Source organism: Thermobia domestica, chromosome 1 (assembly GCF_964235325.1).
Source record: "Thermobia domestica chromosome 1, izTheDome1.hap1.1, whole genome shotgun sequence".
Classification (NCBI taxonomy): domain Eukaryota; kingdom Metazoa; phylum Arthropoda; class Insecta; order Zygentoma; family Lepismatidae; genus Thermobia; species Thermobia domestica.
This window is the reverse complement of record NC_137454.1, coordinates 248,695,008-248,718,534: the sequence shown is the minus strand read 5'-3', so window position 1 is coordinate 248,718,534 and position 23,527 is coordinate 248,695,008. Positions and strand designations below refer to the sequence as shown.

Below are 23,527 nucleotides of genomic sequence, written 5' to 3'. Positions count from 1 at the left end.
AATTGTATATGGGATTTGATCATGTTCAATTAGATAAAGTCTATGTGCTGTACTCTCATTATTTATAATTAACACTATTGCGGCTGCGCAACTCAAATCTAATTAGACCATACTGATTTAGTTAATTAGTAACTGCCAACAGACATCACTATAGTTTAGTAATTTAATATCATATTATTTAAAACTTTTCTTTGAAAAATATTAAGTTTTACTTGATCTGTGAAGTGTGCCTTATACAATACAATGTTACTCTAAAAATGAAGTAACTGAAATAACTAGAAATTCAACAGCGTTTAATAAATGCATTACCAAATTCATCGATCTCTTGATCACCATTAAAAGTTAGCAGCTGGTAAATCATGTAAATTTTGGATTAATTTTTTCCCCTAAGGAAACAGTTTACAGCGTTGCTTGGGCTCACTAGTAGTAGAGAGGTTAGCATCAGTGGCGTAAGGATGAAGTTTCGCTGATCTTTACCTTTCTCCAGGAATACATGCGAATCTGATTGTTTTAAACTGTAGATCCACGTCACATATAGCCCATTGGCGTTTAATTCTAAGAGTGCATAATCATTTATCGCAAGATAATCATCATTGTTTTCCTAGACAATACATTTGTAATATTGACAGACAGTTAGATCAGAAAAGCAACCAATGCGATAATGATGGTCTGTGTTGAAATATTTGTCTTAGACTGTCGAAAGCATGCGTCAGAAAATCTAGGAACAAATGGTTTCTTTAGGAATAACATCCTTCTTTCTTCTTGTGCCAATTTTTAATTCATAATTTCCGGCACAACTTTTCATTATAAAGAACATATTGCAATAAAGAAAAAAGGGGCAGGCAGGTCACATAGTTCAAAAGGATGGAGAAATTTAATATGATGTAAACTCTGACCACGGCATATGTTTACAACTTGTTTAGCATAAGGGAAAGTAAAGCGCACGCTATCGACAACGTGACGAAATTAGGCATAAAAGAGGACACCGACCTTACTTTGTATGCTTTGTTCCTTTCTAAACCATTGTACTAACCCTTTTTGGCTCAGGTGGTGTTTTCAAAAGCTCTAATAGGGTCGAATTGGCAATATATTTTCAAGAGAATGGTAGGATGGTATTGCTGGATGAAACCAGTTCTTTGTGCTGCAAACTTAATTTTTCATGTACTTCAACCTGTTTTCGGTGTCACGCTGACGCTCATGTCAAGGAACACGGGCGTCGTTAGCGGGGTGTCGGGGGGATGCGTCCCCCCAGATTTTAGTCAAATGTATTTAAAGAAACTAGAACACGTTTGTATATATAGCTTTTGGCGAAAAGATTATTTTGATTTGATTCGTCCGCCCCCCCCCCCTCCCACACACACACACAGATTTAAAACAGCTAACGACGCCAGTGCATGAATACCAACATAATGGAGTATTCTGTCATCATTAGCAACTCACTTTACTCAAATTTAGAAGCTTCCTGATTATCCATTATAGGCTTTTAACTAGGGGACGGATGAATGAAGGGGTGACATGAAAATGTGGAAGCAAACCGTCGAATCCTAAAACACACACACACACACACATATTAACCACAAACCTCACATGACTCCATTGTGAATGCACCTGCTAGTGTCATGATATCTTCAAATGAAATCTTCAAGTACTAAGTTTGAATTACTACGTAGAAAATACATAGGTGCCAAAGATAAAATGCATTTAATAGGCGAGTATAATTCCTAGTTAGCTAAAAATAGTTCTTTCTTTTAAATATCGTTGCCTTACTGGCAGCTGTTTCAAACTATTTCTGTAAACATTGAAAGATATACTTTAAAAAAAAAAAAGAAAAAAAAGACATTTGGGTAATATCATTTATTCTACACAGCTTGTTTTGTTCTACAAAACCTTGGAAAGGCAAAAAGAAGTGAAAGAGAAAGTGTATGAAGAAAGAAATAAAGAAAAGAGTTCCGCAAAAGAAACTGTCCTCCCGCATATCTTCTTCCGTAGTGGCCTTGGTGCAAGAGTTGAAAACAAGTTTAATGGGCCATGTTGAAAGCGAAAAGGGTCTTTGAACTTACAAAATCGTCATAGGGTTGGTTGGTGGTGTGCAAAAAAAAAAAAAAAAAAAAAAAAAGCTTCAGAGCGGAATTGAGGACAAACCAACCGAGGGTTTCAAATAAAAGGAGATATTCAAAGGTTACACCAACCCCTTTGTATGAAAAGCCACATTTCTTTTTCTTTCTTTTCTTTTTTTTTTTTTTCGTTTGTACAAGGACACACTTCGAACGCACAAATATATATATAAACAATTTTGCCTTTTAGGAGGTGGTTGTACTTTATGCATTGAAATTTGCACAAGCTAAATATATAACGAAATCCACATCCTGGATCATACTGACCGTGAGTAATCATAGCATAATTTTTGTTATAAACTGGACAGCTAGGAGTTACAAAACACAAAAAACTACGGCTCTTAACATATGGTTTTTGGTTGGGTGATATGTGGTCACCACAATTATTCCCATTGTTGTTGGCTTTTTAATAGTGTTCTTAGCCTCTTTATTCAAGTAGCTCCTAGTTGCCTCATACTTTATTACTATCCAGAATCGAAATGCTGCGCACACTTATCGAAGTTATGTTAATCTTTCGTGTCGTCACATATACTTTAGATCTGAGAAGCAATACCAAAAATCCATTGAAAAAACACAACGTTATATACACAGGAGGTATCCACGGGGGTCCATCGGGTCCGAACTCCCTCCCTCCCTAAAAAAAAAAAAAAAAAAAGAGCTTCCTAACTCAATAAGACTATACTTGTATAACAAGGAAATGATTATGGATTCAGCACTAATATTAGCCATTTTCGATAATATATATATATATATATATATATATATATATATATATATATATATATATATATATATATATATATATATATATATATATATAAATTTGGGTGCCCAACAATAATAACGTCACAAACAGTACACCCAAATTTCTGGTTTTTACGAAAAGGTTTGGAAACAAGTTGCTAATTCATTTAGTAGCATTTTATACATTTATCTAGCAACTTTATTCTCTCTCTCTCTCATTTTTTTTTATTTCCAAACGTGAGCACAATTTCTACGATAACACAATCATTAATTTATTAAAAGGCGTAATCAACGCTAAGATTTTTCATTCTTCAAACAGCTGCCAACCGTTCTGATATCACGTGTAAACTGCTAGCAAGCGATGAACTGCGAAAGGAGATTAAGCATCCTTAAAACTTCCTTTCCGTATGTACGTATCTGTGACGTTCACGTGCTGATCTTCAAACCCAGTGCTGCCAGATAAAGAAATGTTTGGGAAAATTCCTTACTTAACTCTGCTCCTTGTTGCCAAAGATTTGGGTTATCGCTGTCTAAGGAATCGTGATTTTAGCTCTCAAGCTTGTTTATTTCTTCTTTTTTCTGGCGAAATCCGCAATTCTAGTTTCAGAACTTAATTTGTTTTCTCAATACTCTTTTGACTAACTGGTTTGTACTTTCGTCCTATGTAATCAGCGGAGCAATATACAGAAGTAGGATTCAATATACTTGAATTTCTCCAGGAGCAACCACAATTGCGGTGATGACGCAAATTGAGTAATTGAAATTTTACCGAGAGGCTGGTGAAAATGAAATACTTAAACCACTTAGTGACCATTCTTTTTAAAATTTAAGAAAACTATACTTTAACAAGGCTGTACCATAATGGGCAGGTGGGGTACTGGTATTATTTGACGATAAAACTATTGACAAAGTTAAAAAGTAAATAATGCTTTTGGGGGGACTCACTCAGAAGAATTGAAGATGCACCATGAATCTTAGGTGGAGAGGGATGGTTATCCTTGATTTCTTAGTCCGTTTTCCTTACACATTGTGTGTTACAACGCTATGAATTCACACCGAAATTTTAGATTATGTCCCATTAAACAAATTCCAATAGACCATACAATTGATTTTGTATTTCATGCAATTACGTAGTCGTACCAGAGTTCTTATGTTATTTGAGCATGCAACCGTAGAAATTTGTACTAATTATTTTTTCTTCTTTTTCTTCTTCTTATCTTGAAGCAAATATTTAAGATAATGTTTGTAACGTGTTAGCTATCATTCCATATGGCTTACCTTTATTCTTTTAAGTATCTATAACAACTATGGAAAGTGATTCCCTATCTTTATATTGCTGATGAAGTGATTGACCACGGTTCTAAAGTCAAGTACATTATCATTATCACATGTTGGCAGATATGAATAGTGACGTCACATATGAAAGACAAGGTGACGCTTTTTTTTCCTACTGATTCTTTTAAGATATTTTATTGAAATACACATATATTTTCGATAAAATCAAAGAGGGGATCACTAAAATATACCCTCTCTGTTTCTCAATTTACATACAGTGCTCGAACTGTCCTAAATCTTCTCTTGGTTATCAGTTTCTTTATTTGTATGTTTATTTTTATTTATTGTCAACCTCAATAGGAAAAAAATGAAATGAAATATTTGAGTTTTACATCCCACGTTTATGCCGGCGAGGCTAAAGGAGACGGTGATGATGAGAAATGAATGAAATGGTGGAATGAAGAAAGTGGGAGGAAACGAGAGAACCTCGAGAAAACCCACGCACACGGTGTTTGTCCACCCCAAAGTTTACTTGGCGCGGGCTGGGATCGAACTAAAGGACCTCATGCACTAGAGGTGAACGCTCTACCACTGCGGCCCAATTAACTGCAATAGGAACAAGAGATATATCTTTCTTAAATTTCAATTATTTCATTGTTTTTTTTTACAGATAATATTTTAGTATAGATAGACCTATACAAATAATTGTTCATGTTTTGCATCAAACCAATAAATAAATAAATAAATAAATAAATAATAAAATAGAAGAAGAAGAAGAAGAAGAAGGAAAGGCGATAAAGGAAAAGAGGTAGCAGTACTGTGAGGCAGAGAAGGGAATCTTTAGTTTCAAGATTTTAGTTTAGTTGAGTAAAAACTAAATAATGAATTCACTATAATCAAAGACTGATCTTTGAATACTGCTCTTCTTCTACAATTTTTTCTTCTGTTTTACTGAACTTCTCTAATGCTTATTGCCCTAGCTCAAATACAAAGTTCTTTGACACTTTTAGATCAACACGTGACAGGTCATACACGCGCGTCTCTCAAGATCACAGTAGGCAAATCGAAATTGCTATAATCTTTTCTTTATTTATCTATTTTTGTTTGTTTGGAACATTACGTTGTGCAGGTAATGTGACTATTTAGTAACATGCTTGCGACTTCTTTTCCGATTTTCTAAGTCAATATTGAAAGAAACGGGTAAACATTTATTTCTCTAAATTACTATCCTTGTCATGAATTTATCATTTTTTTAAAAAGAAAAAGAAATCCAGTTCCCTCTGGTATATAAAAAGTTATGACTTTAATTTAATTTACATCTTACAATTACAGAAACCTGATCTCCAAGAAGAATGAACCCAAGATTACAGCAATACTTCTATTTTAAGAGTTGCTTTTAATTGAATGTATCATTCTCATCAAGTTTAAGGAATTTTGTTAAATAAATGAAGGGTAAGGGGAAAAAAGAAGGAATGTCACAAAACTGCATTTTCGAGAAAACAATACTTTAATATTAAAAATCGCGTAAGAAGAATAGGGTTAGTTAAATCTTTTGTCCATTTTACATGGATATTTCTACATCTACGCATGCATGGCATATACAGTCAAATAGTACCAAGAGTCACCAACAGATAGGGCAAAGCACCCGAAAAATCAGAAACATGGACATTCCTTGTTTTTTCCCCTTACCCTTCAAATTATTTAAAAATTTAGCATATTTTGTACATATATTGAACAAACTTTCAGTTACAACCTGGAACGTCTATTTACAATTGGACAGTTAATTAACAGCAAAGATAATTGTAAAGAAACACGAGTCAGGGTCAATATTTAAAGTATTATCCCGGCATTCACCTGATGAAACTGAGAAAAACCTAAAAAAAAAAAAAATAGTTAGTATGGCTGACTACCGTGTTTGAATTGAGAACCCTTAGATTGAGAAGCGAGAACGTTAAACAATCAGCCCACTACCGCTTATTTAGATATGTGTTTACATAATACTGTTATAATTTTATTTAATTATCACAACTCATTGTTAAAAATGTTTACAACGATTTTTGTCGAAGAAAAAAGCATAGAATTTTGTGTGTAAATAGTTCTTTCATGGGAATAATCTTCTGTTGAAATTATTGTCCGAATAATTTCGAAGCAAATTTACAAGTAGATCTTCAAAGAAAAATAAGAATATGCTTACTAATTTCTGCTGTAACAACAAATATTAACAAAGATAAGGTTATATCTAAAGAATAAACAGTTTGTGTTGTGATTAGATGATTCCGGAAACTAAATGCTAGTAAATATTGTTCCATGTTAATTACAAATACATAAAATATCACAACTGATAAATAGATAAACTCTAATAGTTCAATTCATCTTCGTCAAACAACAACTATCGATATTTTACGGGGCCTACTCTTTATATTGAACTTGAAATATTACGCATTTGGCAATAAAGCAGTTAGCGCGATAAAAAAAAAAGTGCGAAACGCAACACCTATTGTAATCTATTTTCGTACTACATGTTTGTTTTGCTCATGTTTTTTTTTTTTTTTTTTTTTTTTTTTTTTTTAAGACACGAACTGTAGGAATATTGCCAAGAAGTTTGACGTAAGTGTTTGTTATTGTGGTGTATTATAAATGTAAACAACTGTTTGTGGTCACGTGAAATACTGATTTTTGGTCACATGTACTGACAGATTTTAATTATTATTTTTGCCTTTCGGCCTGACGTATTTCCTTAAAACTATGTACATTTCATACACTAGGTGCAGACGTACTTTTGAAATAATCGTTTCACGTTATTCATTTGTTTTAGCTTTGTACCTTCCTTTAGTGAGAAAAATGGACTCGATTTAGGTTTCGAGGCCGAAATTAACATCGCTGTAGACTAGCATACTATCTGCAGGTCTTTTCCTTTCCTCATATGATGTTCTCTAAACATAGTCTTCCAAATTCTACGGTCTTCTAAAGATAAAAACTAACTTACGTAAGTTATGTACACTGAGAAAAATCCGGTCTCCGGACACCGGTATATTGTATAAATATACTGTACATAATCCTCTTGCTTACTACAGAAATCAGTATGGAGCATACGTTATCCATATGCTACATACGCACTGCCCTTAGATGTTACATCATGCTCTTGCAGGATGTCTGACATCTAACAGTTTTCCGTATATCACATGCGTATACTTATGTTACATTCCTCAGCTATTTGTATGAGATCCTGACCGCCTATATTGTTTCATATGGAAAGTACTTATTGATGGAACATTTATACGGAAAGTATTATAAAACGCGTTTTCAGTTATACGTCTGATGTACGTTATGTCCAAAAACTACAGGAATTATGCATATAACCTACCATTTTAAGTACGGTACACCGCCTACATTTCTTTTCTCAGTGTATTTGTGTTGAAAATAACAAGAAACTAATTAAAATTTTCTGCACATATATTTGTCAAATGAGTATCTAGTAGGCTATATTAGGCAAGGTAATAGGTTAGGTTAAGTTATTGAACTAATTTCTTGAAATAAGCATCAACTTTTTGGTTTTACGCTAATCATGTTGCTCCTAGATTATATGTAATCGTATATTGTTCTACTTTAAATAAATTAATAAATTGCCATGTTTTCCCAACACTTAACCAAAATTCGAATTCTTTGAAGAGATTGAATTTTTTCTAGTCAATTTTGAAAAAATCATTACGAAAGCGAAGTTTTTGTTGGAGCATGCATGTTTTATACAGTTAGTATTTTCACATTATTCATAATGAAATACATTTAGGGAATATCAATTCTTATTGACAAGAATGAGTGAACACCATGTTACAAGAAAGGACTGCGTATATAAAACTTCCACACCCAGTAGAATTAAAACCTCACCAGGTATGTTTCCTCTATTGTAGGAAAATTAATTGGTAACTGTCAGTTTGGCAACGATGCGCTAATTTGGGACTCCGACAAGTGGTGGCGCTAGTTGGTTCAATAAACAGAAATGGCGTCCTCGGAACATAGAGCTGAGTGGTTCAGAAATAAAAATTGTTTATTGTGGCTCGTAACACGAATGTGGCTCGTAACGTAAGTTCAGAACGGTATATATGTGGAACGAAAACTGAATATGTTCTAAAATTGAATACTATATTTGTGGACACTCCCTACTCATATTAAACTTGAAATAAACTTAAATTCATTACTCTATAGACATTGCTATGAGTTAAATCAAAATTGTTAAATTCTCACCGATAACCTTCGAGTTGATCTTCACTGGATGAACACTTGATTCAACTGTCTCTTTAAATATGTCTGTAAATTACTTTTGTTGAAAGGATGAAGGAAATGTTAATTTTCCTTCTTTTACTGTATATAGAAAGATTTTAAAATCGTTTTATTCTGTTCAGAGTTCTATTTATTTATTTACTTTATCTTTCAATACAATGTACTTTTTTCTACATCCGCTGGCGCCCTCATTGACGGCAATAATTTCTTGACCTTGGCTCAGTAACAAGGCCGACGACCCGGAGCACGGCTGTGGGCTGTGATTGGTTGCTGATCTGACATGCCCATCACAACACAAAATGCACTTTAGACAGAACGACTCCCGAATCAATTAACTGGCGTATCTTTGTCATTTATTGTTTTTTCCTAGCGCTACTATCAAACTAATTTATTAGAGACATTCTAGATATTTTAATTGCCATAGACATTTCTTTATACATTTTTAATTGTCGTGGACATTTTTGTACATACTAAAGTGTGCTTACAGTATGAATTCCAATAACTTAAACAAATAATTCTGATGCTGTGAGTTATGGAGTTAATTTTACGATGTAATAATAATAATAATAATAATAATAATAATAATAATAATAATAATAATAATAATAATAATAATAATAATAATAATAATAATGACTTTCGTTAATGTAAAAAAATGCCGAATGTAGAATAATTTCACCTTCTCTGAGGACAACTGTTCAACATACTGTTTTTTAGAAAATTCTTGGAGTTCTCTAGTGTTTTCATTCTCTTCTGTTGTGATATAGATTTTAATGCCTTCAGATTTGTAAGCGAGTAAATATCGGAAAATTTTAATTATTTACCAGAAGTCATTGAGTTATTCTGATGTGACTTGGCGTGTGTAAAAATTAGATCTCGCATGTATGATTTATTTTTACAGGTGGCGCTAGTAGTCAGTAATGTGCAAGATGGAGAATATGGCAAAGCTCGTAGTATGATTAAGATTATCCATTTAAGGGTTACAGCGCCCGGAAAATTTATGACGAAATGAAGCTTGTGCATGGTGGTGATTACCCATATTATGATCCTGTCGTGAAATAGAAATTTCCGAACAGGCCATGAACGCCCACGTCACAGTGAGAAAATTCGAAGAGCTGATCCTGAAAGAACCATCCGTACAGCAAAGTGGACTTAGTTATCGTAGTGTTTGGAAAATAATTAATAAAGAACTGCACGTGTCTAACGTGCCAGCACCTTGGATTTCTTGAACGCGTTTGCTAACTCCTCTTCAGAGACAAAATTCGTGACATATCGAGTCACTCGTCGAATATTTTAGCGCGAGATGAAGAGAATTATTTTGCCTGTCTGATAAATAACTATGGATGAATGTTGGATCTATCTATATAATCCTGAAACAAAAGAGATGAGGAAGCAGTGCAAGTACTCCTGCTCACCTCCCCCTAAACAGGTAAAAATGTAAAAGTTTGTCAGTTAGGACATGCTCTCGTTTTTTAGGGTGAGGTCATTTTCAAAGACTATCTTCAGAATTGTAGTACTATTACTGGTACATACTACTGCGACTTCTCAGAAGGTTAAGAAGTTTTGCTATGCAAAAATGTCACGGTGTGCTCACCAAAGGGATACGTTTGCTTGTTGACAATCAACTCGCTCATGCACGCAAGCAGCGTCAATGGAAGCTGTTACATGTAGTTTTAAAATATTGCTGCATCCACCCTTTCCCCTGATCTGGCGCCAAACGACTTCTTCCTGTTTGAAGAATCCACTTCGGGGTCCCCCTTTTGACAATACAGTTGATGTCCTAATGGAGGTAGAACAATGGTTATCCATGCATTCTAGAATGACGGCCTTCGACAGGTCAAAAAACGGTGGGAGAAATGTGGAACTCTGCACAGGTATTATGTAGAAAAGTCTTAGGAAAGAGCATAAAATTCAACAGAATATCTCTATTAGTTCTTAGTAATAATTAAATCTTTCCGATGCCTCCTCCTATAATTAACTTTAAAACGTAATGACCTCTTTATGATTGAATATAGACAATTATCATTAAATTACAAACCAATTACAAAATATTGGAACGTATTCTGTTTTTGTATTCTAGTTAAATTTACCGAGTGGACATAGTGGTCCCTCACAGTATAGATGTCCTGGGTGTGAATCCGGTAGGTATTCATTGTGAATGAGATTTTCTCAGGTTTCACTCATTTCCAACCGGCAAATCTTTTTCCTTGTTTACTTCATTCCACTTTCTTTGGTATTGTTGTTGTCTGTTGAGTGTCACTGATTCCACTATAATCAGCCTTGTATGTCTATCTGGAAGTTCGTTAAGTAGATAGTAAATAATGAAATGGGAAGGAATAAAAGCAGAGTAGATTTTTCGGTAAGTGTTCGGAACTGAGGAGTCTTACTTTTAAATAGTTTATAATGTATTAACAAGGACAAAAATTAATGACTAAGGTGGTTATCATGCGAATACCGAAATTGATTTACTTGGGTTTAAGAATTTAAAAAAGTTCTATTTGATATTTCTCCAACTAGAATTAGACCTCTGACGGCATTTTCCACAGGGAAGATTCTCATACTAATGTTTAAAAAAGTTTAAAATTGCAGTATTTTTGTTCCAAGTCATATTACAAATAATAAGATATGACTAGACTCTACACACACACGCACACATTATATATATATTTTGTGTCTGTAATTATTTCTGTCAAGGATCTGCTTGTTTATAAGAAAGAGTATTTAACATAGCTGATTTTATGCTGACATGTGCAAATGAATAGCCTATCTGTGTAATGAAATCATACCTATTCAAGTTGTATATGAGTCTTTAATACTGATTCTTAATCTATCTATTCATTTCACTTCCTAATTTCCCTTTTTGAACCATAAGGAAAAAACTGCTCAGATGGGTACAGCTATGCTAAGGGATAGCATTTGTGGCATTGGAAGGAGGCGCAACGAATTCCCTTTAAATGTTATTAACAAATGAGAGATCTGCAACGTTGCCAGAGAAAGAGATACATCTGTCACTCGCTCGCGCTGTAATGCGTCTGCTTAACCATGTTACTTAAGCACGCGGCAACGTCGCATTACAGCTTTCGTTTTATTCGTCTAGCCCACACGCTACCGATTTCGTTCCCGCTTTAATTACTTGTACTATTACGTACTTAACAATAAAACATTCAGTCGTATAAGTTATAGTTAAAAACGCTTGGAAAGTTCCAGAATCACTTCCTTTTTGTAATTTTTATTTTTATATTGCGCAGTTACTCTGGTTCAGTTCTCAGTTGGGATGCAGTATTTTGGTACTGGCTCAAAATCAGCGGCGCAAATCTGTTTTCAACATTGGGGAGGACGGGTAAGACCGTTCCCATATATATTCGTTGGAGGGGATATGTCCCCTTATCCCCCGGGATTTACGCCAGTGCTCAAAATTATATGACAATTTGGCGCTACCGAGTTAAAATCTAGCAAACTTCATTCTACAATGCCAGAAATCATTGCGTTCGGAGCCAATGTTCTTTGGCCGAGCCTTCGAGGCTACGACATCAGAGAATTTAGCTCTATTACCATTTCAACGGTTGTGTGTAAGTTCACAAATTAACTTAAATACTGGGATATTCGTCTACAATTACAAATAATTACAGGTGTTAATGAGACATGAATGTATCAATGTACTTTTTTGCCTTTCGACACAATCGTTTAACCGTTTCACAGCATGTCTGATATCCTGAAGTGCTGTGCCCGTTTAATGGATAAGGAAAATATTCACTTTCTTTAATTGCGGCTTCGACAAACATACTAGGCAAAATATCCCGTATATTTTGGGACGAAAGGAGGAAGGGGTCTGTGACGATTTCTAGTGTCAATAATTTGAAGATTCATTGATTTTGTATTGATGATGAACAATTAATTCTAAAGTTAAAATCATGTGAATACCTACTACTCATCTAATTTTCTCTCTACATGATGGAAGGTTATTGAATTTCACAACCTAATGGTTAACGAATGTTTTATAGTTATTATTATTATTATTATTATTATTATTATTATTATTATTATTATTATTATTATTATTATTATTATTATCATTATTATTATTATTATTATTATTTTAAAAGCCATAGAGCAACCACTCGCCTTTAATGAGGTCAGTTGCTAAAGCTAAACTTCACAAGATTTAAATGTTCTATACATATTGCAATATAGGTAATGCTGTAAGTCCCGCTTATTCTTGCATCATTCGTTGCAAGTCCATCTCAGTCAGAACGCCATATTGATAAAGCATCTTGATTGTTCAGTAACTAACCAGAATATTAAACAACAGTTAATTATTTTTCTCAATTGGTTAGAGAATAGTATTAGAAGTATATTGTTGCACTTCGTAAATAATATAAATAAACCCAAATCATCAACAAATATGATATTAGAAAACTACTAGTCAATAATATGGTACTATTAAATATTGACAGGTTATCTTGAAGATAACTGTTTACAGGACGGATACACACATATTCCATTCTGGATATTTAAATCACTAGACAACTGGTAAACGAGTTTGACTTTCTATATTAAAAAATCTAAAGATAATTCAGCGTATTCTATAAGGATGCAAATGGCATATAAAATACGAACAAATATTGTGTTCGATGTATCGTTTGATAGCAATCATGCTTGAATCATTTGATGGTCATGAGAAAAGAATCAACAATAACTTCCAAAATTAAATCTTTTGTTGAAATGAAGTTTCTATTAACGTTTTCTGCTAATCAACTGTGGACTTATTTTTTATTCAAATCTTATAAAATAACTATATTAATGAAATATGTAATGGCGTCATTTTCTGGTCATCATCAACAAGCACAAAGTAAAATTAATATTTAATATGTGCATCAAGGACTTTTGTATCAAACTATTTTGTGTTGTTTCTTATTCTTATAAATTTTGCATCAATATGGTAACTATGATAATCATATTTTGCTTATTGCGTGGAATGTTCATCAAAAATTTCTGTTTACGTAACACTATCTAATGTTGAATACTGTAATATAAAATATGGCGACTGACTTTAGTTCTTTCAATACGCGATTTCAAAGTAGCATATTACGAGGGTTGCTATATATATTTCTGGCCTAGGCAACACTAAGTGTTGCCAGGTGCAATCTGACATTTCCATTGGAAAGTTTGACATTTTGTAGCATAAATGTACTCAGAACTTTTTGACTTACGACAATTTTTTTTTCTTTTACAGGTACTTGAAGAAATCAACTTGGCAAAAAAATGGAATTAACTCGTGAACATTTTCGTGCGATCATTTTTCACAACTTTCGACGTGGATTATCACGACAAGAGTGCATCGATGAACTTAAATCTTTGTATGGCGACGAAGCACCATCCTATAGCACTGTGAAAAACTGGTACAACGAATTCAATCGTGGCCGACGCTCGCTCAAAGACGAATTCCGTGAAGGTCGTCCAAAAACAGCCGTTGTGCCAGAAAACATCGATGCCGTACGTGAACTGATAATGCAAGACCGTCATGTGACTTACCGTGAGATAGAGGCATGCCTAGGCATTTCTTCCACCAGCATACATTCGATATTGCATGAACACCTGGCCGTAAAAAAGGTTTGTTCTCGTTGGATCCCGCACAATTTGACAATCGCTCAAAAGAAAGCTCGTGTGGATTGGTGTAAAGAAATGCTGAAAAAATACGATCGCGGTGCTTCAAAAGACGTTTATAAGATCGTCACAGGTGACGAATCATGGATCTATGCGTATGAGCCCGAAACAAAACAGCAATCGACCGTGTGGGTCTTCCAAGACGAGCCAAATCCAACGAAAGTTGTTCGTGGAAGAAGCACTTCGAAGCAAATGGTCGCCTGTTTCTTCGGCATAACTGGTCATGTGGCGACTGTTCCGCTTGAGCAACGTAGGACGGTCAATTCTGAGTGGTACACCACCATTTGTTTGCCTGAAGTCTTCGGAGAAATTCGAAAAATGAACAAGAGAAGACGAATCATTGTGCACCATGACAATGCGAGCTCTCACACATCGGCTCAAACCAGCGCATTTTTGACCGGCCAAAACGTCGAAGTGATGGGTCATCCGCCGTACAGCCCTGACTTGGCACCCAATGACTTCTTTTTATTCCCACACATCAAGAAAAAAATGCGTGGTCAACGATTTTCGTCGCCAGAAAATGCTGTTGAAGCATTCAAAAACCATGTTTTGGAGGTGTCTCAATCGGAGTGGAAAAAGTGCTTCGAAAATTGGTTTGAGCGCATGCAAAAGTGTATAAATCTTGATGGAGAATATTTTGAAAAACAATAAAACCATTTTCGTTGATAAATATTCGTATTTTCATTATTAGGCCAGAAATATATATAGCAGCCCTCGTACATACAAGTTTCCAGCAGGAAAAATTTCCTATGGAACAGTTATTGGAAAGTGTAATAATAATTACCATACAGCTTATTAAAACACTTTTCAATTTAGTACAGTAATAAGCCTAAATCAGGATACATTTTGCAAATTATTACTCACGCAAACATGGAATCTCGCTCATTGTCGTAATCATAGAAATTGTCACGTTTTGCTCAGTGATATGTATGGTGCATCATAATTTGTTGTTTGCTGATAATATTAACATTGAAAACATAAGAAAGATTTTAATGATTTTTTTAGATAATTACATAGTAATGTTACATTCTTATAATTTGTGTAGCATTAAATTAGATTTTAGATTGAGATCTATTTTTAAAAAATAACTTTCATTTCAAACATCAACAAATATTAGTTTTGATATACAATCTTAAGAAATTATTAGTAACGACACCAGAAGAACTTGCAGAAATATTACTGACCAAGGAAAATATTACTTTAAAGCTCTGTTTTAAATCATCGTGCTTTGTAAATGCTAAATGATTGCTTTTAAGTAATTTAATATTTTGTTCCATTTTTGAAGAAAAAATGTAAAGTATATGTTGTGTGGAGTTCTGAAGCAATATGCTTAAGTCTTAGAAGAAATCAAGAAATTATATCATTTGATATTTATATATAAATACAAGTAATTTCACTTAAGCTGGAACTTGAAAGAATATTTCGCTGGCAGACTGCTTGTTAACTGAATGATGTGTGTTTAACATATCCAGCACGTCTATATTTGTGATTTTAAAAACTAGAGTTCGCAAGTTGTTCCCTACATTGCTTCATCACTGAGTTAAGACTAAACGTCTACTTTCACTGATAATCAAACTCAGGCAAATACATCAAAGGAACCTAGGCTTTAAAACGCAAACTAAAAATCTGAATTTGTAGATACGATAAACTGTTGAACGAAGGTACGATATAAAGGATATTTCAAAACATCTTTAAGGTTCTACTTCAAGGTCGCCCTCAAGTTTTGAAATTCAGAGAATAACTTAAAGATAACTAAGAACATCAAAAATTTAAAAGCCAAGCCAGATCGTATCTGCGAAATGTTATTAAATATACTAATAAGTCTTTTGAAAGTAATAACTGTTGTGTAAATCAGAAATTAGGCTGAGCAGTTGATAACGATATAAATGTTAGGTATCCAAATTTCTACACTCACGGAAGGTCTTGAAAACAAATGTTTATTCACGTAAGATCATTTTGCGAGTGTATCTGGCACACTTCCTACATTGATGTTCTTTACTATCTTTAAGTTATTCACTAAAATTCAAAAAAGTGGGGGGGTTAGCTTAGCAAGAGTCTTAAGAAAGTTAGTAAACAATAGTTTCTAAACTTAATTTTTGGACAATAATAATAATAATAATAATAATAATAATAATAATAATAATAATAATAATAATAATAATAATAATAATAATAATAATAATAATAATTGAAAATTGAAAACTACACTTACGTTAGTTAAGTTATTCACCACTGCCTATATGTAACACTGAAGTAAGAATAATTGTAAACTAATTCACATTGACAATGTATGTATGTCTGTTGTTGTAGTTTCACGAAGCTATAATGTGGAGTTAATGATTTGGCAAAAGTAAACGTGTTCCTTTTATATGTTGTGGCAGGGAGCAAAGGACATTACTTCCCTCATATGGCACTCCTACGCAGAAAACGCAGGCAGAACCTTGATCATTAATGTCAAAGATGCTTGATTATTTGTATATCTGTAATTTTTTTCATTGCTTCCAAACATTGTAAATTACAACATCACTCATGCTTCAAACAACGTATAGGAATCATATTTTTAATTGATAAATCCAGATTCACGCACGCCCACATAAATGTTGCCAACTCCATAGTCTGATCGAGACTTCCTGTTTATGTTCTTCTTGTCTTAGGCGTCAAGAAGATAATCATTTTGGCAAAAATATTTCTAATCAGATAAGATTATAGTTATCGCTCTAATGTAAGTTTAGTGTTAACTGATGCGTAGTGGATTAAACTATATTTTCTTAAGTATTTTATAAGAAGCCTCTGAAATAATTTGGGAAGTATTGTTGTTTAACATTTGGATTACTGTGTAAGTATAGAATGGACCAATAGAAGCGTTCATCGCCTTATGCAAAATATTTCTGGGAGCAACGATGTAAAGCGCTCACCCCTAGCGAGTGGAAGTCCTTGATTCAATCTCAAACCATGTGAGTTTGTGACTGGCAATATCATGCCAAATATATTTATGTTGAAACAAATTGCATTTTCATAATTTTGCCTATTTCATAGTTGTATGCTAATCTTTTCTAACAAATGCTCCTTCGTTAATCTTCCAGTTTTGGAAAAGAATTACCCTTCTAATATAGTCAATTATTTGCAATCTTCTTCTCCCTCCCTTTCTCTCTCTCTCTCTCTCTCTTTTTTTTTACTTTTACTTTACAATCTACCATATTTTCTATGACATCCCTCGGAACACAATTTCTTTTCAAATGATGTACGAACAATCTTCCCGTTTTGTATAGAGTAGAACAAAAAGAACTTGAAGAAGTCGATAATTTAAAGTATCTAGGAAGTATTTTGACGAAAGATGCTTATTGCACCAAAGAGATTAGGTAAAGAAGATCACTCTTAACAAGCAGGCTTAATATTTCACTAAGGAAAAAGTTGGTCAACTGAATTATAGTACTTATAGTAAATTATAGCACTATACAGGGTGTTTCAAAACAACACCGACAACATTTGGGAGATGATTCCTGACACCAACATACGACAAAAAGTATAGACCAATCTGGGTGCACAAATGCTTTCTTTCGGAGTTATAGGCTATCGAAAACATGAAAAAATGAACTTTAAAGGTTCATAACTACAATACTATTGGACCTACTGTAGTCGGGTCAAAACTTTACTTAGGAACTAATATGTGCACTACCCAAAATTACATGTTTTAAAATCCTAAGGTATTCACACAGCAATTTTTATAGAAGGAGTTTGGCTAGGAACACATAGTGTGAACTACTCACAAATTACCTTTATAAAAATTGTTGCGGAAGTAACGCAGGATTGTGAAACTTGGTTATTTGGATAGGGCACGTACTAGTTCCTAAGTGAAATCTTGACCCGACTACGGTAGCTCAAATAGTATTGTAGCTATGAACCCTTAAAGTTCATTTTTTCATGTTTTCGTCAGCCTATAACTTCGAAAGGAAGAATTTGTGCACCCAAGTTGGTCTATACATTTTGTCTTATCTTGATGTCAGGAATCACCTCCCATACGTTGTAGGTGTTGTTTTGAAACACCCCGTATATGGAGTATTGGACTGTAGGTTCAGATATTTGGACACTACGGAAGTTAGAGAAGAAATATTTCGAGAGCTTCGAAATGTGGTGTTGGAGGAAAATCGAGAACATAAAATGGACAGAGAGAGTAACAAACGAAGATGTTTCAAAGCTGATCGGAGAAGAGGACGCTTTGAGTCAACAGCCTTCGCAGGAAGGCCAATTGGGTTGGACACATCTTGCGAAGAAATTGTCTTCTTCATACCGCTATAGAAGGAAAGATGGAAAGAAAGCGAGAAATAGGAAGAAGAACACAACTAATCGATAATTTGAAAAAAAAATAGAAGAAAATATTGGGAGTTAAAAAGGAAGCTGAAGATCGAGAAACGTGGAAGAAACATTTCCGTGCCTAAATCTTTTCAAAAAAAAAAAAAAAAAGTGCCAGGACTGCCAACAGGCAAAATACTTAATAATAGTAGTAATAAATTTTCCCCCAACTTTTGTTAGTATTTGGTCATTCGCACATTTCGTTATACATTTCGAATGCTTCCAATTATCTTCGATCCTCTTTGCTAATTTTCATCCCTTTCTTCCGTATATGAACGCAGGAACAAGGCAGAAAAGGCTTTTTTTTTTTTTTTTAGTAGAAAAAGTTTGATGATTCCCGTATATCTCATTTTAAGAACCTACATAAATACTGTTTTTCTTTTCTTTCTTCCTGAAATCTTCGTTTGCATTTCTATTTTGTCCTGACTTCTCGTTTACGTATATTGAATTAAGAAGTGATATGTTATTTGCAGAGAAATGCGCAAAACTAGAATTACTGGATGAAGACCTTGAAAGATGGAAACACTTATCTGCAAAGAGATCACATGACCAAACAACAATTTGCCAGCCAATTGTATAACACTTCCGATCATCTTTTGACGAAGTGGTTTTCATCACATTGAGATTAAGATTATGAGTTGTAGCACGTGCTTTGTCCTCAGGTGCATCGTTTGATATAAGGCTGTTCATATATTGAAATGAATGAGATAATAGAGTTATCAGCTAAACTCTTAATTAGCAGAAACGACAAAGTGTCTGACAGTGAGAAGGAGCTACGAATGATGCTGAACTTTGAACCACAAGAGTCTGATAAAAGAAAATACATTTAAAACATCAAATGATACGAGAAAACAGTATCCGACGCGAATTTCTCCATTCTTTCTTTTTATGTCTGATGGAGTAGGACCAGGAAGAAGATCGACTAATGCGACCACATTCTTCCCCTTCTCGACTGAATTGAAGTTGTCATGTGATAATATTAACATTTTCAGTATTTTAAAAGAATATAGAAGTTATGATCATTACAATTTACTATACTGTATATTCACTTTTATTTTATTTTTATTTTATTTTTATAAATTAAAAAGCAGGCCAACATCCTAGTCGCACTGAAATGCAGGTTCTCGTTAGAGCAGCGATCTCAAGCAGTCCCGAGTCCGGTGAGAGGAAAAAGATGAGTGACCGATCGTATTCACCAGACGGTGACAGCATTGCAGCGTCCACCCAGCGTTGTGAGAACAATTGACAATGAGTAGCGAACTCTGGCCTAATAAGCCAGCATTAATGACGAAGAAAGTTGATGTTTTCGCCACACACAAGGGCGATGATCCTGGGGGGTGAGGGGACCCGGGCATCCCCAAAGCTGATGTGGGTCCTCCTAAGAATATATAATATTTGGCATAATTTGAATGCAATTTGTCTTAAAATCCTCGTATATGCCTTCTGCATCTGAATGCCCAGAGAAATCGACGCCCTTGGTCACACATTACCCCAAAGATATGAGTGTCAAAAGAAGGCTGATAGACGCTGGCTGCTAAGAACTGTGAAGTATTGAATTAAATTAAATATTTTAGTTTAACATCCCACGATATGCCTGGGACGATAATTGAAGAGAGTGAATGATCGAATAATTGGTGGAATGAGTCTCAGGAGTACCCCGAGAAAACCCACGAACATGATGTTGTCCACCACAAACTTACTTGGCCAGGGATAGAACCAGGGACCATCACTCTACCACTGAGCAACCTTGTCCCCAGCTGTGAAGTTTAGTTTTAACAATTAAAATGCAGTCTTCGTTTGTTCGGAGTTATTAAAGTAATGTTATATTCAATTTAATGTCAATAGACAGAAAACGTCAGTCGAGTTTGTAAGTATATACAGGGTTTTTGCCTATGCAGTTACTATGGTAACACAATGTTTGAAATATGGACACGAGAAGGGAATCGAGATTCATCCCCTATCTTTCATCACCCCTCATCTTCATAATTTTTTACGTTGAAATTACCATATTACAAAACAATTACTTATAACAAAAATCGGCGGTATAGGTGACTAGGATTTACATCTGAAGATATGAAATCCCAATTGAGAAAAAGAAAGAAAGAAAGCGATATGAACACAATGCGAATGAAGTCCAGAAATGAATTAGAAGAACGTCAATAAAGATATAGATGACGGTACCCTCATATGTATAGAAAGGCTGTACGAAGATAAATTGGAAGACATCCTATATATAATATATTTTTTATTATATATAGGGTGTGACTTAATTAATTAATATAACAAACGTTGGGAGTTTATTCCTGACAGCGAGAGAAGCGTAAAAAAGTGCTATGAACATGTAGCATATTGGGCATATTCGTAGTTAGCGTGGGCCGAAAGCATGGGAGCAGTAAGTTTGAAGCGGTAGATATCGCCGTGAAGTGATTGTACGGAAATAATGAAGAGCGTTTATCGAAGTTTCAAAATAAGCAAATCATTACATAATATAGTTCAATAATAAATATGGGATAAATGTTGTTATATCACACTTTTCGTGGACCTCTCGTGGTGCACAATGATTCTAATAACTTCTATATGAAGTTAAGAAAAAAATAACGTAAATGTTGTAAGTAAATTTACAACACAAGACGAGACGAAAGAAGTTTTCCGAGAACTGAGACAATACGATAAAGTATTGTACGAGAATCGAAACAAGACGAAAATTTACTAAATTTACAAGATACGACGACGAAACCTTATTTTTGTCTCGTCTCGTTTCGAGGGCAACGATAGACCTATACCGAATTCATTTTAACCTTCTGCACCAAGAACAAACTTTCCCGTTTTTCCACCTGGTTTGTTATGCTCTCAAACGGGTCGGGTCAGCTCGGGTCGGGTCAGGCTACTCGGGTCGGGTCAGTTGGGTCAGCTCGGGTCGGGTTGTCGGGTCAGCTCGGGTCGGGTTATCGGGTCAGGTCAATCAGATCGGATCACGGTTCGGGTCGGGTTGGTCTTCAACCCGACCCGACCCGTTGAGAGCACTAGTTACAGGACTATAGTATTTGAATCATTATCGCATACATTCTTTATCACTTGCAGGTAACTTGCCGCAAAGGTAGAAGTTTCCATCCACTCAGGAGAAACTCTTTTTTTTTTTTAACCATGCTTCTCTTTTTATCTTATGTTACAGGTTCAGTCGCTTCTCTAATAAGATAATTACTTCTCGAATGATCTTCTTCATCTTCCTCAGTTCTTTTCTCATGTTTAATCATACTTCTTCCATCAACTTACGTTGTTTAACACAAACTTGATTCACATAAAACATGGTGGTTTAAAGTTTCTGAGTCAGCTAGTATTTTGCCATAGCTATTGCAAGTTATGAAAAGTAGAGTAGCCTATCTCCAGTTTTATGAAAACTAATAAATCAATTCTTACAAAATTTCGCTTCTGATCGCTTGAAATTGTTTCTATCATAAAGACAAACAATTCTTCGAGGATAATTAAAACAGAAAAGGATCCATTTCTAGCATGCAGTCTACCAAGTTTTACTATTGAATGATGTTAGAAGAGAAGAAAGTATGCAATTCATTCGAGATCAAATTCAAGATTTCAACAGGTTTACATGTTTTATGCCTCTTACATGCTGCAAAATGGATTTTTGGATGTCTCTTCATCTGTTTGTCAATCCACCCAATCGTTCTGATATAAATATGTTTACTAGTCTGGAAACCATACCGTTCAACATGCAGAGACTTAGGGGAAGGGTCAGATTTATTCTTACCTCCCAAAATAAGAGTAGTTTACTGAGGGATGCAAATTAGAAAATGCGATTTTCTCGAATACGACACTAACGATTTTGTTTAGACTTCACAAACCAATATTTCATTGACAACCCTATACTGTGGTATAAGTTGTTCTTTCTAGAAAAATCCCAGAAGGATTAGTTTACCCTTGGGGATTGGTTCTTTATGGACAATTTCCTCGGAAAGAACTCAGCCGATTTTGCTTACATTTCATTAATAATTGATCCGTTCCTTTTGGTCCGAATATTCGTCTCAGGATCTTGTATTCAAATACTTTCAATCTGCGTTCTTCCCTCAGAGCAAGCAACCATTTTTCGCAACTACAGAACAACAGGCATGATTATCGTTTTTAAGATTCAAATTCCTCGACAGAATTCGCGACTACAAAATATTTTGAACTGAATAATAACGTGAATTCCCTGCTTTTAGTCGACATTTAGTTTCTTTGTGAATATGGTTTTCGTCTGTTAATATTGATTCTAGATATTTGAAAGTGTCCACTTTATCGAAAGTATTATTTAATATTTTAACGCATCCATAATTTGTAGTATTACGATCCTGACAAACTTCCACTGTATTTAGTTTTCTCTGCATTTACTTTTAAACCCATGTCCCTGCAAGCGTTTAATAAGATCTGTGCATTTGTTTCTATTGTTCTATCATTCCCTATTAAATTTACATCATCAGCATACCTTTGATGAACACCATTCAGCTCTAGGCTCTGGTTACTATCTTCGATTTCTCTTATAGTGCTCCAGGACAAAGTTGAATAATGATGGCGACAATGCATCTCCTTATTTCAGGCTATTCTAGACAAGAATTTTCCTACCCGGACTTTACTTCGGGATTCATTTAAACATATCTCAATTAATCTCATTAGTTTCTTCAGCATTCCAAATTCTGTATGAATGTGGAATCCAAAATCAATAAGTGATTGATGTACCAGGGTATTATATTCCCACTTCTTTTTCGAATATTTCGAATATTTATCAAATAGTAAATATCAGTCGATAGTTGATCAAGTTCGCCTAAATCCGCACTGATATGCTCCAATAATTTTATCTATGTATAGGGTCAATCTTGCTAATAGAATGTTTGAGATTATTTTATAGGATGTTGACAGAAGAGAAAAGTCTCGACAATAATTACAATCTTACTATAGTGATCTGCATATTTTATTATAGTTCATATAAAATCATGTGAAACTGGAGAAAATAATTTTTCTTCAATTACGCTTTTCATATAATCATCGGACGAGAACTAACACATTTCGAAATAAATGGACTACCAGGATACATTGATAACCGTTCATGAAGA

General features: G+C 34.4%; 1 protein-coding gene across 3 annotated transcripts in view; it reads right to left on the bottom strand.

The window, feature by feature from the left end:
- Positions 1 to 23,527, bottom strand: part of LOC145694979 (cytochrome P450 3A8-like) — a 130,847-nt gene that overhangs the window by 15,144 nt on the left and 92,176 nt on the right. The window contains exon 1 of one of the 3 annotated variants that reach the window (XM_081771822.1): positions 16,288 to 16,407. The exons of the other annotated variants lie outside the window; for them this stretch is intronic. The gene's annotated coding sequence lies outside the window, so the exon portion shown is untranslated. Of the gene's footprint in view, positions 1 to 16,287; positions 16,408 to 23,527 lie in introns of those variants that run through there. 3 annotated transcript variants of the gene reach the window in all.